Here is an 18629-nt window from a genome sequence, read left to right as displayed (position 1 = left end):
TGCACTAGCCTCTAAAAGCCCCACTTCCCCCATTAATTTGATCATCAGGTAACCCAGTCACTTGGGTTTAAAACAGCCATTTTGGTGCAAACGACCAATCAGGATTAAGATTTACGTTCAAGTTCAGCCCCAGATCAGGCTCTTCTCTGTCTTGGCACCTGCTTCTCCTGGTGTGAAGGTGGCTGGGGAGGTCCGGGGGGGGGGGGGGGGGGACGACGGGAAATTTCTCCCATGGCTGCCAGACAAAGGCAAGATCTCCATTTAAATTTGAATTCCAGACAGACAAAATTATTTTTTATTATAAATATGTCCTAAAAAGTTCATGGGACACTCTTAGACCAAAAAGCACATGTATTATTTGCCTAAAATGCAGAATTAACTGCACATCTTTTATTTTCATTTGCCAAATCAGGCTGCCCTAACTCTCCCTCATGACATATCTCCCAAGCTTCGGCTGGGTGGGGTCATCTCTAGCCCCTGGAATCTGGAAATCAAAGCCAGGTGATCCCCATCACCACCCCTCTGTCTCCATCCCATATTTCATACTATCCTGAGGGACCTGTCTTACTTTCTTCCTAGCACGTATCACAGTTGCTAATTCCATATTTGTTTCTGTGATTATTTGTTCAACGTAAGACTTCTCCTGCGGGCTGTCAGCTCCATGCTGATGGGGAACAAAGGATCATCTCCACCTTGGTGTCCAGCTTGTGGTGTCCCTGGATATCTGCTGAATGTTTGAATGCCTTTGCTCCAACACCCCTACTTTACAGGGGGGGAAAGGAAACCCCAGAAAGAGGGGCATTAAGCCCCTCTAGTCTGATGAGAATCATATCCTAAGGGATCAGCAAGTCTCTCTCCTTTGACCCAAAGACCGCCATTAGAGTCAGGGTCTCCCTGCCTACACTCGGACCCTCACAGAGGGGGCATCTCCCCCCACCCTGAACCTGCCGTTGACTTGGCCAGAGCGGGGGGCAGCCTCCAGGCACCGCCCTCTGCCCTCCACTCAGGGTTTGTGTGGGGGTTAGGAAACGTGCCCCACTTCCACAGGACAGGCTAGCAGACAGTAGGCCCTCCCCGAGGCCCCGGCCCTGGCGATGGGACTCTGTGCTCGGTCCCAGCCTGGAGTGCTGGGTAATGAAGACGGGCGTGTTGCAGCCTCCCCGGGAACCAACTTTCAGGGCCTCGGCGAGCCCTGATTGAGCATCTTCAGTCCCTGGGAAGGGTCTTAAGCTCCAGGACATCCCATCAAACAAGCCCAGAGTAGCAAGAGGGGTTAATGAGCCTGTATACTAGAGTGTATTTTAGCAGAAAGTAGAAATGCAAAATAATGGCAAGAGTTGAAAAAGACCATTAGAGGGACCACGAAGAAGAGAAAATAAAGCCAACTTCGCCTCTGCGGCTGAACCCCCTAGAGCGCCCTGCGGGGTCTGGCCTCAGGATGCCCGGATGCGGCCCCGGCAGGCTCCGCGCCGAATTCTCAGTTGGTGGCAGCAGCATGGACTCACTTTGGGCAAGAAACGACATTTCTCTTCCCGTCAATCGCATTGAGCCTGTCATTTTGAAAGAGCAAACAGTTCCTTCTTGCTGTTCTCCGTGCTTTTTCGCTAACACTTTACTGCTGGCGGGGGAGCGGGGCGGGGCGGGTGACCGTTCTAGCTCAGGCCCGTTTCAGTAGCAAGTGATGAAACTGGAACTCAGACTGGCTTACAGGAAAAAGAAATCCTATAAATATAAGATGAATTTCTCGTGGACCTCAGGCACCTCTGGGGTTCCTCTCCGCCCTCCCATCCCTGCTTTCCTCCTCTGATCATTGATTTTCCTGTGGGCGGTGAGAGCCGGGGCAAGGAGGTGTTTATTTCAGCCTTGCCCACAACAACAGAGCCGCCCACCCCGCCTGCAAGCTGCCTGCAGAAGTCAGTGCTGGCTGACTCAGGCCTCCAGGGAGGCAGGGGTGACTCACGCGGGCACAGCTGCCTCTGTCTATAAACCCTTCACAAAGCCCCGGAAGGGCCTGGGAGGTTGTCGGGTCCTGCGCATAGAGAACGCGGTGTAGAAGCACGAACTGGATCTGATGTCCCGACCCCGGGACCTGACCTTGGCTAGCTGGGACCCACTCAGATGCACACGTTGTCCCTGACTAGCACACTAGTGTGTGGGGACAGGCCAGGAAACCAGTTACTGGGAACCGGTTTGTTAAAAGTGATTTTTCAAAACATGAGAACCTCAGAGGGCTCTGGCCTGCACAGTGTTTGTTTATAAATGCTAGAGAGCACGTTCTGCTCATCAGTCCCCCAGGGTACCGCAGAAACCCCTGCTTCCACCCGCAGGCCAGGCTCAGTGATGACGGAGTGGCTCAAGTTACTCCCTCCAAGAGCTCCAGTGACTCCTCATCTACTTAGGGTAAGCCCCATGCTGTGTCCTATAGCCTGGGGGGCCCTCCGTGGCCTGGCCCCGGCCTGGCTCTCTTACTCAGTGTCCCCTACCCACTGTCTATTCCACTTCAGCCTCTCCGACCTTCCTACTGTTCCTTGAATAGGCCAGGCTCACTCCTACCTCAGAGCCTTTACACTTGGTGTTCCGCCTGCCTGAACACTGTTCCCACAAACTTCATCCTTTCAGTCTCAACTCCAGTATCACCTCCTCAGGGAGACCACCCTTGACTTTCTGTCTCGTGCAGATTCCTTGCACCAGGTCACACTCACAGTGCCCTCTTTGATTTTCTTCATTGCACTTGTCGCTGTCTGAAATTATTTGCCTATTTGTTTAGAACATAGTTTCTGAGCCCAGTGATTCTGGAACCAGATGCCGGCTCTGAATCCCAGCATCACATCTTCCAGTGTGACCTCGGCCTCTCTGTGCCTCAGCTTCTCATGTATGAATTAGGGATGATGAGAGCACCTGCCTCAGGTGTTATGAGTCAGTTAACACGTGCAAGATGTTGCGAATAGTGTCTGATACATAATAAGTGCTATGGAAGTGTTTCCTCAACGACTGCTCCATTTGTTTGCTTCCCCTGCTGCTGCTCCCAATACATCATCATCCCCATCATCCCCATCATCTTCACCTCCATCATCCCCATCATCATCATCATCTTCACCACCATCATCAGCATCACCATCACCATCATCATCTTCACCTCCATCATTATCATCATCACCACCATCACCATCACCATAGGGACCATCATCATCTTCACCTCCATCATCATCATCATCACCACCATCATCACCGTCAGGACCACCATCATCGTCACCTCCATCATTATCATCATCACCATCATCACCACCACCATAGTTATTCCATCACAAGAATATAAACTCGGTGAGAGCAAAGATCTGAACTGTTTCTTCACTCTTCCTGTGTCTAGAACAGTGCTTGGCATGTAGCAGGCAGGTGAGTATTTACTGAAGGAATGTGGCATTATGAAATGAATAACTGTGCAAACACTCCAGCTGCAATGCCGACACAACATGGAGTCGGCTGCCGATTGCTGGAGCGTGGATGTTACAGGATCAAAAATAAAAACCGCCCTTCCACCCACTCTGGATGCTCTTCTAGCCTCGCCTGCACTCCCAGCACCTCTGAGTCACACAGGGCTCCACGTTGCCTCATTGATTAAGTGCCCAGGCCCATTAAGTGATGGGTTTTGCATCAATACCTTCCTGCCCTGGGAGCAGGCCTGGGCAGGAAAGCTCTCTAAATAAAGACATCTAACAATGGGTTGATGACCTCGTGTGAAGGAGGGCCGGGGAGGAGGCTTCCTTTTCATTAGCAGAGGCCAGAGGAAGCCAGGCGGGAGGAGGCGCGAGGGCTGGAGCCTGCGCTGTGCTCTGAGGGGGAGAAGCCTGGCTGACAAAGCCGCCTGCGGGTCGTGTGGGCAGAGGACAGGAGAGCTGACCGGGGTGAGGAGCTGACCGGGCCGGCACAAAGGAAGGTGGGAAGCTCAGTACTTGACTTTGCAGCCTGTCTGCCTGGGGGCTGCAGGGGGAAGGGGGTGGGGGCAGCTCTGGGGCAGCCAGCCGCAGCGCCTGGCAAAGGCAGGAAGTCACATGCTCTGTTCGTAAAGCTCAGCTCACTGGGCTCTGTAACATCAGTAATATTCTACTAACCCAGAAAGAAGAAAAGAAGTATCTGTCCTTCATGTTTGCAATCAAAATTTGTCATTTCTGAAAACAAAAAACACAAAAAGCTGTTGTTTATAAAATGCTCCTTCTTCAAGACACTTGTCAGGCTGCTGATCTCTCGCACATCTTACACCAGCACCTGATTTAGATCCTCCCTCAGGCCTCTCTTCTGTGTATTGTGGAACCTGGAAGCTTCCCCAAGGTCCCACATAATCCCCCTGGGAGGCGGTCTCCTCTGGCACCACGCCCCCCCGCCCCTTACCGCACTCAGTTCCTCAACCTCTGGGACCGGTTTCTGTTCTGCCCATAACAGTCCAAGAGTCGGGACTCAGCCTTAACCCTTATTTTCCACGGAAGGCAGGGAGGGAGGAAAGAGGGATTTGCCCAGATCACCCAGCGTGATCCACGTTCCTGCAGCTCCAGGACCCCCGGCCCAGCCTTCTGCCCACAGGATGCCCCTCCCATCAGCTGGCCGCCGGTCAATCTTGCAAAGCCATCAGAAAAGACCGCACTTAAACTTTAACGAATGAGCCCACGTGCTAGTTCTTCTTTCCACCCCATACCTTTCTCTGGTACATCAACATTGGTTTTACATCTTTTTACAACAAAAAGTTGATGCTGTGAAATAATCAGGTCACCTATTTCATTTTGACCTGGAAAGATTCCCAGCGTAGATTTGGAGGGTTACTGGGAGAGGTCGGCAGGCAGCAGAACTGCCCAGCCTGGTCGAGGGGTGGGGGAGGGAGCGAGGAAGCGTGCGCTCCTCCCCAGAGCAGGGTCAGCCCAGGACGGGTGTTCTGCGAGACCCTGACCCAGAGGCCGCGCAGCCCCCAGGCAGGGCCCCATCCCATCCCCGCCCCGCAGCCTCCTCCAGTCCCCAGACTTCCCTCTACAACAGGATTTACCTTTTCATTCTTTTATTATCTGTTCCCCTGATTCCCCAGGGCCCTAATTTATGGAGCTGGACTGTAAGGATTTCAAAACTGCTCCTGATGCAGAACTTCCTCCAAGAGAGATGTCAAAATACACCCCCAAGCTCCCCAGAGTTGACTATTAAATGATGTCCGCTCGCTCGTGTACACCGGCTGCGTGCAAAGTAGCTTTAACTCAAGGAGTTACACGCACGCACACACACACACTCACAGCTGTTTCCAGATATTTCGGAAAACTCCCAACCGTTGTCTTTGAAAAACACCTGAGGGTTTTACAATCTCTTGCAAAGTAAATGATTTTGAAACACTCAGTGACACATTAGCAGTTTGTGCAGCATATTTCAAGACCACTTTCTATTTATTTAATTTATTGGCTTTTGTAACTTGAAGCTCTCACTCACACTCCAAACTTCTTTTGATTCCTGAAGAAAGTGTTAGCACCCGGTCTGCTGAGGGCGTCGGTCTTCAGCCCTGCAAAACCGCCTTCTCCGCGCCTTACCCAGGATTTCACAAGGCTCAGCGTTACAAATCATGGCTCAAATTACAAAAAGGCACCTCTCTTGTAAATAATTTCAGGTTCTAAGTATGTAATTATGGGATTTTTTTTTTACTAATTACATAATCAAGGTAGGTGATTATGTCATCAAAATGTGACACTTCATCCACGCTGCAGCAGCTGCTCGTCAATGAGCGTGCACTGGGCAGGCCTGGCTGTGAGCGGGGCTCTGTCTCGGGGACCCTGGGACGATCCTAGGCAGGGAGGCGGGGGTCACACCTGGTACACTTCCCCCACCCCTGGCCCTCCGCCCGGGCCCAGGGATGCTGAGTTCTGTGGGAGTTGGTGGCGCGTGTTCCTCCCCTTCGGAGCCCCCTTAGTGCAAACAACCCTTTTACCCCAATGGCCTGAATCATCCGGCTGAGATCCGTGTAGCCTCCTGTAACGACTAATAAGGGGGCCTCGACGGCGCCCGCGCCGACCGGCCCTGCGCTGGGGGCGGCCCAGAGCCGGCTTTCCCCCAGGGCGGGGTCGTCTCGGGAGGCGCTGTGCCGTGGGGCTCCGGCCTCCCGGCTGAGACCCCTCAGGGGCGGAGGGATCGTGTTAACGTCTCCGCGCGGGGGGGCCCGGGGTTCACACGCTGGGCGAGGACTCGCCCCTTCCCACGGGCTCCTGACTTACCCCGAATCCTAACTGAAGGGGACACGTGCCCCAATGCCCTTGCTCGTCCACCACTGGGTAAAGGCCAGCGTCCACGAGCCTGGAATCCTCTACTCTGTGGGATTTCAGCTTTTTCTGTTTAACACACCTTTGGAAGTCGGTGCTCGATTAATTAGCCATCCCGGGCCGGCGCCCCACGCGTAGCTTGGGCTTTGAACCCTGGAGGGAGGCTGGTGGGGATGAGGACGGAGACTCCAAGGGGTGGATCCTCAGCCTTGGGCTGCAGCTCCTGAGCTGGCTCCTCACCCACCCACCCCTGGGGCGGATTTTTCGCGTCTACGCGGGGGTTGCGAGGCCAGCAGCTGCCTGACCCGATGCTCCCTGACAGTTTCAGAAGGAAATGACACTCCCTGAGATTAAAGGAAATGATCCTGAGCTGGCATCACTTCTCCTTCCTTAACACGACGAAAATGTGCATCGTCATGGGAACTCTCGCCCATTCGTAGCAGCTGTCACCCAGGTGCATGTGATGGTCACACGTTTTGACTGCTGGTGTCTTTTCGCTGTGTTACTGCAGGAAGGTCCCAGCGTGTGCTGTGAGTGTCGTTTCACCATCAACAATAGGACATGGAGAAGGTGAAGGGGGGCCCGGGGGTACAGGCGGACGATGGTGACCTCACAAAGCCACCAAGTGCAGGATCGGCTCCCACCCGCCCCAGCGTCAGCCGCCTGGGCCGGTGACCTGGGATCAGAAGGGGGCGTGGGGGCAAGGGACAGTGAGGGGCAGTGCCCTGACCTGGCAGCAGCAAAGAGCATCTCCTTCAAGCCCTTATTAACAGAAGCACAGGTGAGAGGAAAGGTTTCCATGGAGCCGTATCAATGATGGAGAAATACAAGTGATTTGTGATTTTGATTTATCATAAAGAAGACTTTCCTCTGAGCCTAAACCTCGAGATTCCCCTTTAATGAGGAGAACAGCCATTAAATTAGATCTCACGGACTCTGCCTGGATGTCTCCTCAACCCCATGAAGGTGTCCCTGGCCGGGTTCATGTCCTGTCAGCCGTGGCTCTGGAACAGCCTCTGTGGACTGGACACTCGGGAGGCTCTGTGGGGAGGAGGGGCCTTTGGATCTGTGCCCCACCCGCGTCCCCCTGCCCCCCCAGAACGCCCCTCCATCAGTGAGTGTGAATCAGGGAACCCAACTTTTTAAACATTTGCCCAGGCAGACATTTTTTAAAAACATAATTCTCCTGAGATGAAATCACTCATTTAAAAAGGGAATTAATGTATTCTGAAGGCAAGTATAAATTAGCAGGGGATGATTCACACTTAGATCATTCTGGTCCATCGATGAAAACAGGGGACGCTGAGGCTCATGTGCAGACAGGACTGCTGGCGCCATCTGAAACCCGCCTTGTGCTGGGACGTCTGCTGTCCAGCATAACTGAGCTTCCGTGGCCTCTGCCGTGCTAGTGAGAGCTGCTGGACGCGCACGTCACAGAGGGGAGGGCCCGGGGGCCTGTCTCACCCAGACACGCACCCAGGGAGGAGGGTGCCAGCTAACAGAGCCAACGTTTAAAAGCTTCCCGTTTGCGTAGCTGCGTCAGTAACGCACACTGACGGCAGGGAGAGGGGATGAGAAAACACAGGGCATCAGAGAAAGAGAAAGGATCACCCACGATTCTACCATCAGTCAGGTTAACTGGTAACAGCCCCGCATCTCCTCCATTTTTAAACTTTGTCTTAAAGAAGCACACATACACGCAGGTGATTTATGCGACCTCATTTATACCTAAATGGGACCGTGTCCTAAATGACATTTCATCATCTACCCCACCACTCAATACACCGCACACACCGCTGCGTGTGACTAGTACACACGTGCACGACCATCTGGCTCCTGCAGTGTCCCATCGAGCGCTGTCCTGAAGCCCACTGGACGGTTCCCTCTTCTGGCCCCTCGGGGTTCCCTGAGGCCTTGCTACCACATGCGGAGGCGTGATGAGCGTCCCTGGGCCGCACGCTTGCCCTCGGCATGACCCCAGCCGTGGGTGTGCACTGGGCACACAGAGCGGGGAAGCTGTAGCACTAGGCCTCCAGGCAGAGGACTGGGGAGGGAGGAGCGAGAAGGGGGCACCCGAGAGGCGTGACGGGTCGGGGAGATGGCAGAGGAGACGAAGATGGAGGAAGGGAACTATAAAGGTGTTTCCAAACCACTCCCGGGCTCACCCTAACCTGCCTACGTGAGCTGATACGAGTCAGCACACCAAAGGCTTTGAAGACCGTCTACACCACAGACCAGCCCCAGGCTGACCGGCGGACGGCGCACACGAGGGACAGATACACACAGCGCTTCAAAGCCTTCGAGAACCGAAACTGAGCTGCAGCCCACGCGGCAAGGGCAGGGATCTGCTGCACCGACCCAGCCAGGTCAGCCGCTGCTGAAGCAAGTCAGCCTTCCCCACAGAACTTAAACAGGATCCAGGGTCACCTGACATAGTACCTAAACTGTTCCGGATACAACCTGAAATCACGTGCCATCAAAAAGCCAGAACCATCTCAGTATCTTGCAAGAGGAAATTCTAATCCAGAGATGCTAACGCCAGGGGGAGGGTGGAGCTCAGGGTAGAGCGCGTGCTTAGCACGCGGGAGGCCCTGGGTTCACTCCCCGGCACCTCCAGTAACAAATAAATGAACCTACTTACCTAACCCCTCCCACCTCCCCACCCCCGAAAAAGCGATACCAGCTCCAGGTGACACAGAGGGTGGAATTACCAAACCAGCCTTGAAAGCAACTGACGGGGCTCCGAGGGGAAAAGCGAGCACTCTTCACGCAAGCGGCAAGAGCTTCAGGCGAGGCACAGAAGCGACAGAAGACTCAAGTGACGACTCAGAGCTGAAAAATGCAGTAACCGAGAAAACACAATCAAGCTGGCTGGTCTCAGCAACAGAGTTTACAGGAGAAAGGGCAGCGCTGGATAACAGGTTAATAAAAACTACCCATTCTGAGAAACTAGGAGCGTAACGCTGAGACCCCTGCACAGAGGGGCGGAGGCCTGTGGGACGGCACAAACGCAAACAGACAAGACCCCGCGCTCGCGTCGTCGGAATTCCAGGAGGTGGGGAGCGCGGCGCAGGGATCCTTGCTGGCGCCTCCCAAATCTGCCGAAACGCACAGCTGCTATTCAAGCGACCGAGGGAACCTCAAACGGGAGAAATTCAAAGAAATTCATGCTTCCGTTTGTCAGAACGAAACTGTGGCAAAGCAAACCCAAAGAATAACCTCGAAATAGGCATGAGTACCTTCCACGGGCTGTTTCCCTGAGTGCATAACTCATCAGAGTTTCTCATCAGAAAACATAAACTCAGGGGCCATCGGGACAGCACACGGCTCCAGCATGTAGAAAGTGGCGTCAAGCAGAGCTCCGCATCCAGGGAACACCCTTCGGTAAAGGTGACCCAGAGACGATCTCAGAAGCAGGAAACCCAAGACGTGTTGCCGGCAGACCTGCTGGGAAGGAAACGTCGACGCAGGGCCTCAGACAGCAGGCAAAGAGACCAGAGGAAGCCCAGGCCGTCACAGTGGAGGAGAAGCCGCGGAAGCAGGAAGGACCTGGGCCCCGAGACGGGCTGTGCACTGAAACAGGAGACTCTGGTTTCAGCTCTGACAGCACGGAGCTTGGAAGCGGTCACTTCTATCCATAAAACGAGGGAAAGCTGAACAGATGAAAAATCGGGGTTACCTGGACCCACCGGAGAAGTGACATCACAGGACAAACCAGCACGTCTAAGTCTGGAGGGAGGAGGAGGCAGAGGGTCAGGCCAGGGTCTGCTCGCCTGGGCCAGAGGCACGTGGGGACACCAGCTGGTGGGAACACTTTTATGACACTGAATATATATATATATATATATATATATATATATATATAAATTTACAACAAGACAGAATTTCCAGTCCTAGGTGTCTACCAAAGACAAATGAAAGCATATGTCCGCACAGTGACTTGTACACTCGCACTCATGGCAACAGTATACGTGGTGGCCCAAACCCCAAAACAACTACACGTATGTATGTACGTGTGACTGAATCAGCACGCCGTGCCACCAGAAATCCACACAGCACGGCAAACAGACTACAGGTCAATAAAAAGAAGACAAGAGAACAATTACAACAGCCACCAAGTGGAGAACGCGGACACAGAGGTGCTCTGTGTACACACCAGCACGCTGACTGGCAATAGAGTGAAGTCCTGGTGCATGCGACCGCAAGGCGAATCGCCACAGCAGGGCGCTAGGGGAAAGCCGCCAGGCCCGCGAGACCGGGTCAGGTACCATGCCGTTCCTGTGGAGTGGCGGGGAAGGCGGATCCACCAGGATGGACAGCGGGCTCCTGGCTGCTTGGGTCTGGGGTGAGAACTGAGCGTGACAGAAACTGACAGATCCCTGGGCGTGCTGGGGGCGCTCTCACACTTCGTCAGGTGAGGGTCGCGCGACGCTTTAAATTGACTGGAAACTGCAGAATTGGGTGCTTAAACAAGTCAATGTCATGGTATGTAAACACCCCAAAAGGTGTTTAAAAATACCATGCACACCAGAATGGCCGAACTTTAAAAGACTGACCGCTCAGAGAGCCACTGAGGATGTGAACCATCCAGAATGCGTATGCACTGCTAACAGGAGTGTGAAACGGCACAACAATTTCAGAAAATAGTATGACACTTCCTTAAAAAGTTACAAACCCATTCATGTGACCCAGCCACTTTTAGATTCTCCCCCAAGAGAAATGAAAGCAAATGTCTAGGAAAAAAACACATGCACACATGTTCATAGCAGCTTAGCTTGTAACGAGTGAAACCTGGGTGTGACTCAAAGTCCACCAACAGTTGCATGGAAAACAACTTGTGGTCTGTCCATGCGGGGAAATACTCAGCAAAGAAAAGACGAGGGTATGGCAGCCACGTGCGTTTCTGAGTAAAGCAGGAAGACCAATGGGTGCACAGAGCGGGGTTCCACTCACACAAAGCCTGGAAAACGGAAACACTTTGAAGTGACAGCAGTTGTCGGGCAGGAGGCAGGGCTGACAAGAGGGAACAGGAAACGTGGGGGGGGGGGGGAACACGCTCACTCCCGTGACTGCAGTGACGGCCTCACACGGACACTCAGATGCCCCAGGCGATCAGGAAGTGCCCTTCACTTTACGCCAAGAGGAACTCGGTGAAGCTGGGAAAGGCAGAAAATAAAAGCACACTGGACAATTCAGGGACTTCCTCAGAAAAGCCGAGCACCCGCAACCCCAGGCCGCGGCAGCTGAACACCGCCCTCGCCGGGCACAGCTTTCCCGCTGATGATCTTTATGTGGAAACGACAAAGCGGGGAGCACCTGGGGGCGACCTGGAGCGCTGGCTTCCGCCCCGGTGTGTGGCCTCATCAGCCCGGGGGGGGGGGGGGCACGTCACTGCACACACAGTTTGCCTCTGAAGGCGGCCCCGGGAGCAGGGCCTCTGCCCGCGGTGTGGTCTCTGCGGGGCCTCCGACTGTGGCGGGGGGGATTCCATGCCTGAGTCTGGGCGCAGGGCGAGGAGGACCCGTCACTCACAGAGCCCACTGTGCAAACCGCAGCCTGTGGCTCGGGGCGCACCCTCGGGAGGGAGCCTGTGGGCGGGAGACACGCGCACTTCCTCGGGAGACTGAGTGGCCGGGCATCGGGCTGCAGAGCTGTCGCCGGGGGCCCCCCCACCCCGGCAGGGGGGCGGCTGGTCCCGGTTTTCCCAGGAGGCGATTTCCAGCCCAGCTCCCACAGCTCCTCTGTCTGGAGGGAGGAGCTGAGTGGGTGGAAGGCATTTCCAAGTCACAGCATCGCTGCTCACAAGTGGCCGGGGCTGGGCGGCAAATACTTGACAAACTAAAGCCAGCATGTTACCCGAGGAACACACAGCCGGCTGCCTTGCCTGCTGCCCTGGACGGAGGACGGGTTCCCTTCCCATCTATCAACTTGTCAGTGACTTTGTTGACAGGGATGTGGGTGGGAGGCGGTCACTCAGTGACAGAGGACAGCAGGGCAGGGTTTGCCCCTGTGCCAGCCCTGCTCCAGCCCCAGGAGCTGCAGAGCCACGTGCCGCCCCCGAGAAGTGCCCCCCCCAGACTCCTCGGGGTGGGAAAGACACTGGCGGGGCTGCGGCAAAGGCTGGGGGGACGGCTGGTGCTGGGGTTCCCGGGATGTCTGACCTCGGGGTCCTTGTACAGGTGCAGCAACTCCTTCATCCTGTCGAGTGCGCCACGTGCAGAGGACGCCGGGGGAAAGGCCGGTCTGTGAGACGAGCCCAGCGTCTCGGCTCGGAGTCCGGGGTTCCCAGCATTTGGGCAAAGTCGCTACCGCAGCGTGTGCCAGTGCCACGTGCGCTCACACTGCTCCCGAAGCCACGTGTGTACTCAGACGTTCACTCTCCGCAGTAAGCCACACGGTGTCATTACTATTATTCACGTACGAGGAGGTGACACACAGGGAGGGGAAGCGCCCTGGCCAGGCACAGGGGCGGTGGCGCTGGAACGTGGCTCTGAGGCGCCGCCCCGCGTACCCGTGCGCTCGGGACACCACCCAGCAGGACGGCGCCCTGGGCCTGGGACCTGTCGTATCAGCTTACGCTGCGGTCACGACCCTGGGGGTCCTGGCTCTCCCGGCAGAGGTCCCGGGGCTGCAGCCAGAGGGTCACCACTGGCTGGTCTCAGCCGCCCTCGACACCCCTCGCCCAGCTGGGCTGGGAGGGAGGAGGTGAAGGCCTGCGAGGCCCAGCGGGCGCCTCTCTTCAGCCCGCAGTCTGGGGGTGGCTCCCCATCTCCCGTCCCCCTGGACCAGCAGGCTGGCGGGCAGCCTCCCTCCCATCTCAGCACGTGAGCACTTTTCCAGACGGGGGTCGTCAGTCTGCGATGGGCCCACACACGGCCGGGGCAGCGGGCAGGCGCTGCCCACGCCGGAGGGAGAAGGGACGGGGTAGGACAGTCCTCACCTGGAAAAGCTGTCTGATCCCGCAGAACGTAGCCATGTGTGGGCCCGGGCCCCTCCGCACCGCTCACAGCCCACACCCGCCGTGTCCTGGCTGGACTCGACGTCATCGCTCCCACTGCCCATCTGGGGGCCGATGTGGTGGTTCCTGACCCACTCGGTCTTGTCTCTGCCTCCCGTGGTGACCAAAGTAAACTTAAGGCGTTTTTGTCACTTCCCTGCCAGGTGCTGCAGGCTCTGCCGCCTCGGGGGCCCCAAATCTCTGAGTTCAGAGCTGCTCTGGATGATCAGAAATCTCTTCACCGAGAATGGGATTACTTCCCACAGGCCCCACGGCACCAGCCTGCTCAGGCCACCCCGGGATGACGGCTTTCCAGATGTGCCCGGTGTCTGATCACAAAATCGCATCACAGCCCGACCGCCCAGTGTGACTGAGCCAACTGCACAGTACTGTTCAGGAGGCTTGTCTGGGGACGATATTGTTTCCTACTAACTTCTGAGCAAAGATGGATTCTTCCCATAATGCAGTCATAAGACGTCATAAGCAATAACTCTGGGTTTCTTGTGTGAGTTGTACATTATCTGCTAAGTGGATAGAAAGCAGTTTAGCCCGTAATGCCTGGTATTGTCAAGGAACACCAGGAAGCAGAGCCCCCACCTGTTCTCAGGGCTGCTGTTTCCGTGGGCTGGGAGCCCCGGCCCTCGTAGGACAGGGGGACCTAGTATTCCCTGGTGCCCAGACTGGGACGGGGACACTGTGTCAGTCACCTGCTGCCACAAGAATGCTGCATCACGAGTCACCCAGACCCCTGGTGGCCTAAGCCACAGCCTTTGTCCTCAGGGGTCTGCAGACCCGATGAGGGTCGGGTCGGGCAGGCTGACTTCGCGGGGCGGCGCTCCTGGTCTCGGGCCGCCCTCGTGAGTGGGCAGAGGGCTGGGTACTGCCTGGTATGGGCTGAACGTGGCTGAGGGGTCTCTGTGCTTTGCGTCTCTTACCCCAGGGGCCGTGGGCCGGCCTAGGCCTCCTCCCACAACAAGCACAGGGGATTCCGAGGGAACAGGACGCAGCAGAGGGCTCTGGCGTCCAGCTTGGAGCTGCCCCACAGCCCCTTCCCCTGCAGCTAGTGGCCAGAGCAGGCACGTGTTCAAAACTGAAGCCAGGGGAACGCGTGAGGATGCTCGAGCAGGGGAAGAGCTGAGAACAGCAGCACGACCGCTCATGGGCTCAACCTCAGACTTTGCACCTGGTCCCCAGATGGGGTCAAATCGCAGGTACCGGACAGGACTGAGCGACAAGAGGGTCATCACAGACACTTAAAATCCGGCTCCACCCTGAGCTGTGCCACTCCCATCATTCGGTGAGTTAGTGTGAGAGTGTGGGTGCGTGTGTGAGCACACGTGCGTGTAAAACCTCTGCAGTTATCTTTCGTTTGAAGCAAGTGTGTTTTCATTACAGTTGACCCTTGAACAGCTCAGGTTTGAGGGACGCAAGCCGCTCGTGCAGCTGACAATCCGTGTCTAACGTTACCTCTGCAGCCACGGTTCCACATCCTCGGATTCAAGCAACTTCGGACAGTGCAGTGGTGCTTATTTATTGAAACAAATCCGTGTATAAGTGGCCCCACAAAATTCAAATTCACATTATTCAAAGGTCAACTGTATACATTTTGAGGTATTAATGATGTTTTTTGTTTTTATATGTCTGTATGTGTAACAAAAGTGTAACTTTTTCCTTTATAGTTAAAATGCTTGCCAAAATAATTAATAGTTTCTTAATCCAGTCAAATACCCAGATTATATTCTAATTTTTCCAGTTGCTCTCAAAATGTTATCTGCATTGATGTGTTACAACCAGAACCCCGCACTACTTTGAAAACTGATGATTTAGGTCAGGACTCAGCCTTCATCCTGAGGTCGAAGACTTGGGTCTCCTTAAGGTGAAAGGAGGGAGCCGCGGGTCTGATGGGGGCGGCGGCAGGCGCAGGGCCAGCACGTGCTGCTCAGGGCTGCCTGCTCGTTTTCAGCTGCTGCTCCTTCTGTCCCAGGCTTTAAATATTTGGAATATTTCCCTGGACGCACGAGGTCCTGGGCTGAAGACAGGATGAAGACCCAGAGGTGGTGCAGGTGCCCAGGACGTGGTTCAGGAGGAACCTGCCCGGGTTGAGAGGGAAGGGAGGCCGAGTGAGCGCTGGCGCCGCCGGGGCCTGAGCGCAGGAGGACGTCCGTCTGGGGGTTGGAGGAGGTGGGAGCGCCGGCCTCAGCATCACACCTGGGAGGTGTCAGGTGGCCTCGGCAGGAACAAGAGTCACCACGGTGTCACCCTGTTTGCACCTGATTCCACCCTCCGTCCTCCCGAGCTGCTCCACCACCCCGGTCAGCTGACTCCTTCCTCACTGGAGCCTGACAGGGACACCCGGTTTGTATAAAACGTCTGACACCCAAACACAAGGGAAGGGGCCTCAGGTCAGTGTCTGAAGTCACAGCAGCTCAACCCGCATACTGATGATAATGATGACCACGCTAGTCCTGTCACTCACTAGGATGTGTCCTTGGACAAGTGAATGAACCACTGGGCCTCAGTTTCCTCATCCACAAACTGAGGATAACCGACCCCACGTCAGGATGAGGACTGAGGGAACTGGTCCTGTAACTAGAGCTGCGAGCACGGCCAGCACAGAGCGAGCAGCGGTAATGCTGGGCTCCCCATCTGCACGCTGGCAGGGGAGCTTGGAGCCCTTTCCCTGGGGCGGGGGCCATAGGGGACCCGGGGAGCTCGGGGCCCTTTCCCTGGGATGGGGGCCAGAGGGGACCGTGGGGAGGCCACTCATTCCCGGGCCGCCAGGGAGGGGGCCCTGCTCAGCAGGAGGCTCTTTGCTCCTGTTGGCGGTCAGTGGGGAAGCCCAGCCCGTGTCTACTACACATGCTGTTCTAATTCTATGTCCTGATCTTGCTACAGCAGGAAATCTTGTAGGTTTAGAGGCTAGATTCTCGACAAGAAAAGATAAAGGTGTCTCCAGCAGGGAGATCAGATGGAGAGGGAGGACTCTTTGTTAAGAGGTGTCACCGCAGCTGCCTTGTGGGGAAGACAGGCTTCTGTGCTTCAATCTCCTTTCCTTCAAATTCAGTCTCTCTCAGTTGCCCACATCACATGCTTGTGTCCTGAGCCAGGGGCCCTACACTAGCACGGAGCCGCAAGGCACGTCAACCAGAACAATGCCACGGCCATGTGGCTTCTGTGGGCTGTGATGTGGGAATGTTGAGAGATCAGGGACTTCAGGTGATAAACACCTCCTCCTCCTCCTGACCCTGCGCCTTAAAGCCCACCATCAGGGCTAAGATCAGGCTGTCCCTGGACACCCTGGGGAGATGCTCGGGGCACCAGGCTGGGTGAGTCTACATGACTATGACCCTCAGGACAGTGCTGCGGGTGGTCAGCGTCAGGAGCGGACAGCAGCAGTGCTATGAGCTTCTGGAGGTGGGGAGACATGATGCTAGAAGGGGCTTCATGAGGATGCGGACTACGAGGGAGCCTGGGCATGTTGACAAAGGCTTGGGGGGAGGGAGGGAAATTCTGGGAACAGCCAAGGTGAGGACAGAATCCCAGGGATGGGGAGTCAAGGCTCTCGAGGCAGATCAAGGGCACGTGGTGCAATACAGAGAGTGGGTAAGAGAATGGACACGGGGCCAGGCTGCTGGGTCTGAGTCCACACCCGACAGCTCATACCTGTTCAACATTAAGTGAGTCCCTTAACCTCTCTGTGCCTCAACTCCATCATCATTCAAATGAGGCTGGCGGTGATACTGCCTCACAGACTTGCGATGATGTAAAGGAGCAATGGATTGGAAGCACTTAGAGCAACGTCTGGACTTGATGAGTACCACATCACGAATGGCTGTGATCACGGCAGTGGTGATGATAATGGTGACAACGAGCAGGACGGAGATGATGACAAAGATGGCGATGATGATGGTGATGACCACAGTGATGTTGATAAGGATGGTGATGATTGCAACGGTGGTGACGATGAAAATAACGATGATGAAAGAAAAGAGCCCAGAATAGACATAACGTCCTCCCAGAATCACTCTTCAGGACAAACCCTGAGACCCAAGGCATCTAGAAGCCACTGCTCAGCTCCAGACACAACATCAGAAAAAAGCAACTCTCAAGGACTGGGTCAGAGGGCTGCTGGGAAATCAGCATTCCTCAGAAGAACAATAGGAAATGTGGTTAAATAATCAAAATTAAATTTCTTTCAGTCTAGACATAAATAATTAGATTTTATAGAATTATAATCTGAAGTGCAATATACTATAGAACGTCTGACTACTTCTCAAATCTGATTTTCTTCCCTTGTAATTGACTAGTGGGATAGACTTGACAAGATACACTGTTTACAACTGATCAGGGACAAAAGCTGATGTCCCCAACGTCTCAAATCTCAGAACATCCTGCTGATGCACAAATGATGCACACCATGTCACTGTAATAGAAAAGAACCAATCTGACTCCATTTTAGATCTGTTCCTTTGACTTTAACCCTGTGCTGTGTTTCTCGTGGTTAAGTCATACTGATTTTTCACTTTTTCGTAAAGGGATGTTGCCTAGAGCCTGAAATACATGAGACAGGCCATTCCTAAGGCTCTGATCTTTAAGGGTAGAACACTTTTCCATTCATACAGAGATAAAAAGTTGCAGAGCAGAAAAATAGTATGTCTTGTTGGAAGTTTACAGGAACACCACGACCTGACCTACGTGGGCAGCTTCAAGAACAAAGGATTCCGACACCAAGAAGTTTGCAACAACCAACCACACCCCCCCCCCTTTTTAGTATAAACGGAGCCTGAATTCTCACTTAGAGAAGATGGTTCTCCAGGACGTTAGTCTGCCATCTTCTCGGTCTGCCAGGTTTCCAAATAAAATCATTATTCCTTGCCCCAAGACTCGTCTCCTGATTTACTGACCTGTCACGCGGCAAGAACGCATTGGGACTCAATAATACCACTAACCTGGGGTCACAGCGCGTGGCTGACCTGCTCTACCCTGTGGAGGATAAAGGTGCACACCGACATCACACACCGCCCAGGGTTCACTGCTGGTCCCCAGCAGCCTGGCTTAAAAGCCATTAGCACTTGGACCACACTGTCCGTAGCTGTGGGGAGCAGAGCTGAGTGAGCCTCACTGACAGAGGAAGGGGGACCGGTATCTCATCCGGCCCGGAGCTGTGACTGTTCATTACAGGATCCAATCTCCCAAACCAGGCTCCCAGGGGCTCCTGGATATTTATCTCATTTGCAAGCTTTTCTGCAGCATGAGGGTGCAAAGCCTAGCAGCTTTGGTTCATTCCTGCAGTTCTAGGGACATGAGAAAGGAGCAGCTTTGGGCCCAAGCAACCCCTGCCTGTGTGTGGTTCT

General features: G+C 54.8%; 1 long non-coding RNA gene across 2 annotated transcripts; it reads left to right on the top strand.

Moving 5' to 3' along the window:
- The first annotated feature begins 10907 nt into the window (after positions 1 to 10907).
- On the top strand, positions 10908 to 16514 carry LOC141575795 (uncharacterized). 2 transcript variants are annotated; one of them, XR_012503636.1, is made up of 4 exons: positions 10908 to 11628; positions 12458 to 13780; positions 14216 to 14572; positions 14671 to 16514. It is a non-coding gene; the product is annotated as an uncharacterized LOC141575795 (long non-coding RNA). The 2 variants fall into 2 exon arrangements; XR_012503635.1 differs by having other exon boundaries at positions 12458 to 14572.
- The last annotated feature ends 2115 nt before the right edge of the window (positions 16515 to 18629 follow it).

This window comes from Camelus bactrianus, chromosome 32, assembly GCF_048773025.1.
Source record: "Camelus bactrianus isolate YW-2024 breed Bactrian camel chromosome 32, ASM4877302v1, whole genome shotgun sequence".
In the NCBI taxonomy this organism is placed as follows: Eukaryota; Metazoa; Chordata; class Mammalia; order Artiodactyla; family Camelidae; genus Camelus; species Camelus bactrianus.
Note: the sequence above shows the minus strand (reverse complement) of the source record. Positions and strands in the feature narration are given on the sequence as shown.